We start from the raw sequence: 6,000 nt of genomic DNA on the forward strand, positions 1-6,000 counted from the left end.
AGCCTGCGGGGAGATAGAGGGAGACTGCTATGCATCAATGGAGCCTGGATAAGTATTTCATGGGGGCGAGTTTTGTGCTATTTCGGTTGGTTGCACAAGCAACAGGCAAGCGCGTCTATCCATCATCAGGCATCCCCGCTGGTGCCGGATACCAGGGATTTTTCTGTAGAAGGTTAGTGAATATACTTTCAGTAGATTCTTTAGGTAGTCCCTCATATTAATAGAAGTACTAAGATTCTGCAATCAAGATTGTATCATTAGTTTCAGCTTGCCTGCAACTTTATGCAGTTTGTAACTTGGCCAATAAAATGCCTTTCCTGCTCTTTTGATTGGCCGAGTTTCATAAAAAGCAGTTTCGCTTGCTCTGCAATGTGCTGCACAGGATGCAAAAGCAATAGGAAGTACATTTGATTAGTCCAATTCCATCCATACATTTTGCATTAACTTTGCACGCACGGCAGAATTATTTGTATCTCATTGACCATCTCTCCATAGGACTCATCAGATTCAGAAAGCTAATGATTAATACCTAGAGAGCTTGATTGACTATCCAACTTCCAGGTAATTAATCAATAATTTCCAAAGCTGATTAGAGCTGTGCAAATTTCCAGTTCCGGCCACAGTGAGGCCCGGTGCTCACTAGCCGCACTTTTGCATCGCTTACCCGTAGCGATGGCCAAAGATCAACATTTTACATTTGCAAACACGTTTGCAAATTTACTGCAAACGTTTGCAAACTGACCGTTCGCCATGAGCGAACTTCAAAACTTTTAGGGTAGGAGCACACTAGGCAGAATCTATGTACTATGGGAAACGCATATGCAATTCTGCCTAGTGTGTTCCTACTCTCAGGGTATCTCTGCAACTATGATTTATTTAAAAAAAGGTGTAAAAAGTGTACCAAAATCCGGACAGTGCCATGGTGGAGGAGGATCAAGTGCAAAATAGTCACCAAAAAAATACATATATTGTGCAAACACTTTTTTAATGGTTGTTTTTAAAGTTTATCCTATAGGTGGTCTAGGTTGCCAGCGTGGGTGGGCGTGATAGGTGCAGTGGGTAAAAAGGAGAGCGGTAGTTCCGTAGGGATGGAGCTTGAGCTATATTAAGTACTCTATAGCTAGAGCCATAATCATATTTAAATTTCCCTCCAGGGCTACCCATTGGTCTAATAACAGACCAATGGAAATCCTCCAGATTCCCATTGGTCTGTTAATAGACAAATGGGGAGCCTTGGAGGGAAATTTTGAAGATGCTTAGAGCTCTCAGCTATACTTAGTATAGTGGCGCAGGAGAGCGGCGTGTGTGTTGGTAGGTGCGCAGAGATCTTCAAAATCAAGGTATCTGAGAATATTGGTGTGGGAATATTTTTTTAAAAGGTAAGAATTCATGGTTATTTAGAACATTAAAATACTTTAATTCTGGTTGTTTTTTAATTTCTTTTTAATTCTTTGTGGAAATGGGTAAGGGGTATTATGTACTCCTATATCATTTCACTTGGGGAGGGAGCTGGCATCTGGGGTTACTCTTCTTAAAGTGGACTCCTAGATCAGAGTTCCCCAACTCTGTCCTCAAGGCCCACCAGCAGTACTTGTTTTGCAGAAAACCACAAACATTCACAGGTGAGGTAGTTAGTTTCTCAGCAGAGCTGATTTACTACCTATGTGGCCCCCACCTCGTCCTGGGGCACTGGAGGTGGGGATTGGACAAGGGCTCTGGGGGAGAAGGGGAGGCTTGGTCACCCCTCTCCTCCAGAGACCCCCATACCATGGACCATGCGGGCTGGTATAGCTCAGGGTGTGAAGCCCCATACAGCTGGGGCTCCGCATTCTGGCTATCCCAGCCTGCATGGGGGACAAGGAGGAACCGTACGTCATTCTTTTTTTTTTTTATTTCCCACACTCTGAATGAAAACATTTTAATGGTCCAAAAATAGGTAACGTTTCCAGGGATCCTTATACAGCATTGTTGCAGCTGTATAGCAATCCCTTTAAAAGTAACTGGCAAATTTTCCATGCGGTTTTCAGGTGGTCGACCACCTGGAAACCCCGTCATGAAATTCACTGCTCTTTCTTTTGATATATGTAAATTCACACTACCGATAGGTTGATACATTATCTAATATCTACCGTAGTAACCGCATTTAGATATATAGTTTTTTCCTATCGTAACTTTAAAATCGATTTTGTCCAAAACTATGGCTCTTTTTTAGCTCTAGCACGTACGGGGGCTTTGCTATTAACCGCTAAAGTTGTCGGCCAATTGACTTTATTGTTAAATGTGAACTTTTGACGAAAAAAAGCTTGCATTAAATGCGACCGGCGAACAGCTGAAGTTTGCCGGGAACCGTTTGTCGGTGAACTGTTCGGGCCATCACTACTTGCTGGCGGTCAGCAAAGCCCTGCAACAGTGGAATCTTATGGGGGTGGTTCCTCTTCACAAAAAATCACAAAGCGCTGCATGCTGCATTTTGGGAGGGATCCTGGAGCGATTGCATGTATTGCAGCAGAGCCAAATTGCGATCGCTCTGGGAATTGCATTTAAAATCGCAGTACTTCTGCAATTCATAAATCACAAGCGTTTTGCGATCTCCCAAAAAGCGCTGCTAGCGGGATCCAGACATAAGGCCTCTTTTCAACATGCAGCTGAAGGTGGTGAATTCACTGCCTGTCACTTGCTAGCATTTGGCATTGGGCGTAGACGGACTTTAGTGTGAAGACAGATTTTTGGTGTGAACTAGCCCTAACAACTATGGCAAAACTCGCTCTGGCTATGATAGCCTGCTCGGGAATCGCACGTAGTTAGCGTTGTGTATTCACCCCCACAATTTCAAATTAGACAGCTTTCTGCTTTTTTTCCATACAATGCGCATGTTTGCAAGTTACAATGTACGGTACTCTGCTGCATCAGAAAAATCATAAATGAAAGTGGAAAATCACATGTGGATGCAAAACGATTAAAAAAAAAAAAACACTGCCAAGTTTATCCCTGTTTTTTCAGAAACATTTTTGTTTCGTATTTGCAGTTCTGCAATTTTTTTTCCCATTCCAAATCTTCTTTTACCTTTTTTCATGCTAATTTTCAGAATGCTATTTTTCGTGCATACTAATGACGTTAATTTACATGACATTGTAAGTAATTAACTTAAACTTCGCATTCAGATTTTCAGATTGAAAATGTGGAAATTCTATTGGCTTGCATTGTATGGGAATTGCATGTCTGTGGAAAAATAAAGCACACACTTTGGCCAAATCTTTTCGAAATTTCGCATCTGAAAATTGACTTGCATTAGATATGTGGCGAATGCGCATTTGCACATGAATCCTCTTTTGTGCATGTGTGTGTGTGTGTGTGTAAGGTATCTAATTCAACTTTCTGTGAAGAAAGCAACCTGTCTAATATTTAGCCCATCTCTATTCAGTAGACGCCAGTAGTATGATAAGCGTCTGAATTATAGCCACTGTAAAGTGATCATAGGTGAATGGACTATCTGGCATAGCTGTGCATTCTACAGGAATGACCAGTGATGATCTGAAACATTTCCAGATAAGCAAATTTCCATTCACCAGGAATTAGAAATTTGCATAGGTAAATCTAGAAATCTGCATTTGATTGGTTGTCACTTCCTGAATCTGATTTCTGGGGGTTTCCATAATTTACACATTTTTAGCACATCACTGGGACTTTTCTTTATTTTATCTACAGTAAAGTCTGGGTTATGCAACACCAACGGGGATCAGAGCCGGGACAAGGTTCTCCAGCACCCAAGGCTGAGACACCAAAGTGCACCCATCCATTCCCCCCCCCCCCCAGCCGTCACACACTGATTGCTATTAGACTGGTGTTCTAGCGCCCGCAACCCCCTTAACACCTTACTCTCTATTTATCTGGATTGCAGTAACTGCCATATATCCCCTTTTCTTATTTCTCTCTGCTTCAAACACAATAGGGGAATGATAACTGAGTTTTGCGCCCCTTCCTACATTGCGCCCTGAGGCTGGAGCCTCTCTCACCTCTGCCTCGGCCCAGCCTTGATGAGGATTGACTGATGCCGGATAGGTGTTTTTTCTGATTGCTTGAGACTTCGTGTTAAAATAGGTATAGTTAATACAATACAATACCCCACTCTATATACATATAGTGAACACGGTATTAAATATTAAAATACAGTAATTAAAAGTATATTAACCTTGGGAGAGCCCTGGAACCCAATCTTTCAGCACAGCAGAGCACTACTCAAATGTTCTGATTCCTCTCATTATACAGCAATTCAAGACAAGGCAGCATTTGGGACAATTCATATTGTAACTTTCACATCATTTTTTCACCTTAGGTCGCCGCTTGTTGGAATATTCTGAGTGTCCACTAGATGTCAGTTGCTAACAATGCTTTGATTGCAGTTCTGGAGACAGCATTTGGGTAGGGCTGTTCTCAGAGCTGCCACTGCCTTTGGGGTAGAGTAGCTGCCTGGTCTGTGATTCAATAAACTGTAGTGTTAACTGATGATTTCAACGTCTTCTCATTGAGGAAGCAGGATTCTTGTTCCTAGAGAGTCCTGAGTGAGAGATGTTGTATTAGTTAAAGTGAGCCTATCAGGGAAGGAAGGAAAGTATTTGGCTAGAAAGACATGCATACAGTCACTTCTAGAGGAGTCATCTTCCTTAGGTCTGGGAGAAGCATCATTCCAGCAGGAGGGTTGCTGCTAGCGGAGAGCATGTTTTCCTCAGGCCTTCAGCATGCACCATTGACAGTCTATTCTGCAAGAGGAAGCTGGACCAGAAGGAGTGTTAAAGACCTGCCCATCAGCTATTTCTGGAAACCTGGATGTGCTATTCTAAGCCTCAGGATTCTGCTCATAATTATCATGGGTACTGTCAGTTTCTAAGAGTGCCAATTTAACATTAATGCATGCTGCAGTACCCTGAGTAAACTATTCTGTTCAGTGAGACAGTGTGTGACAGCTAGTCACCTTGGACTTGGCATTTGAGGAAACCGCATGACTAGTGGGGCAATAAGGAGCACTAGCTGATAAGGGAACATTGAGTATTGACCTATGCAAGTACATATTCTAGCTTTGTTGCCCTGTCTCCAGGTGCAGTTGCAGTTACTTTACTTATATTTTTGAATGTTAAACAGACTAATGATCAATGCTTGAGATGTGGATGCTTGGTGGCATCCTGTTCCATATCTTCTGGACTTGAAGTAAAATCCAACCTTATTGGAGGGAGGTACACCATTGGTTTAGGGAGATCTCCATATCAGTCCCTTTCGCCCCAAAAGTCTACTTGCTCCAACTGGTACCAAATCCTACAAGAAATGTGTTTTGATTCACCTTATTAACGCAGCGAAGGAGCTTATCCCTGTTCTGTGGAAATCTGAGAAAACCCCCGCCATGGCTCTCTGGTGGGAAAGAGTAAATAGAGTGGCGGATATGGAGAAGATCATAATGGCAGCCCAGGATAAGATGGAACAATATGTTAAGACATGGGCAGTTTGGTAAGAAATTAATGGACACTAAGGAATGTAAAGATGTGATGAACCATAGGGAGTGAGGGGACTAGAGCTGAAGGCCTGTTTTTTCTGATTGATGGTGATCTTTTTTTTTTTTTCCTGTTCTTCCCTTTCTCTTTATTTCCTTCCTTTTTGTTCTATTTGAATATAGGGGTTGACTAGACACCTGGCTGAGATACTTGATTGAGACTATTAGTAAATATACTGATGATCGTGTATTTAGAACTACTGCTATGACATGTTTTGATGCTTCAAGAAGATTATTTTTTTTGCCTGTTCATCCTTTTCTCTCTGCTTTTACACTATACTGTATGAGAAATTTTTGTCTCCATCCTGCTGTTAGACTACGTGTAACCCTATTCTTAACCCAGATAACATAGTCGTTCTCTAGCTAATTATCTTGAAGCTCCTTGACAATTATGTACGCACTTTATGCAAGACTGTTACTTTCTTTATTGGACATTGTTATGTCTAGTATTTGTTCTCATG

The 6,000-nt window shown here is 41.9% G+C and overlaps 1 protein-coding gene across 1 annotated transcript in view; it reads right to left on the reverse strand.

Annotated features, from left to right (window-relative positions):
- SEC16B (SEC16 homolog B, endoplasmic reticulum export factor) overlaps positions 1-4,543 on the reverse strand; it is a 391,505-nt gene extending 386,962 nt beyond the window's left edge. Inside the window, exon 1 of the mRNA XM_068239647.1 lies at positions 4,329-4,543. The gene's annotated coding sequence lies outside the window, so the exon portion shown is untranslated. The remainder of the gene's footprint in view (positions 1-4,328) is intronic.
- Positions 4,544-6,000: the final 1,457 nt, after the last annotated feature.

This window comes from Hyperolius riggenbachi, chromosome 6 (assembly GCF_040937935.1).
Source record: "Hyperolius riggenbachi isolate aHypRig1 chromosome 6, aHypRig1.pri, whole genome shotgun sequence".
Taxonomy (NCBI): Eukaryota; Metazoa; Chordata; class Amphibia; order Anura; family Hyperoliidae; genus Hyperolius; species Hyperolius riggenbachi.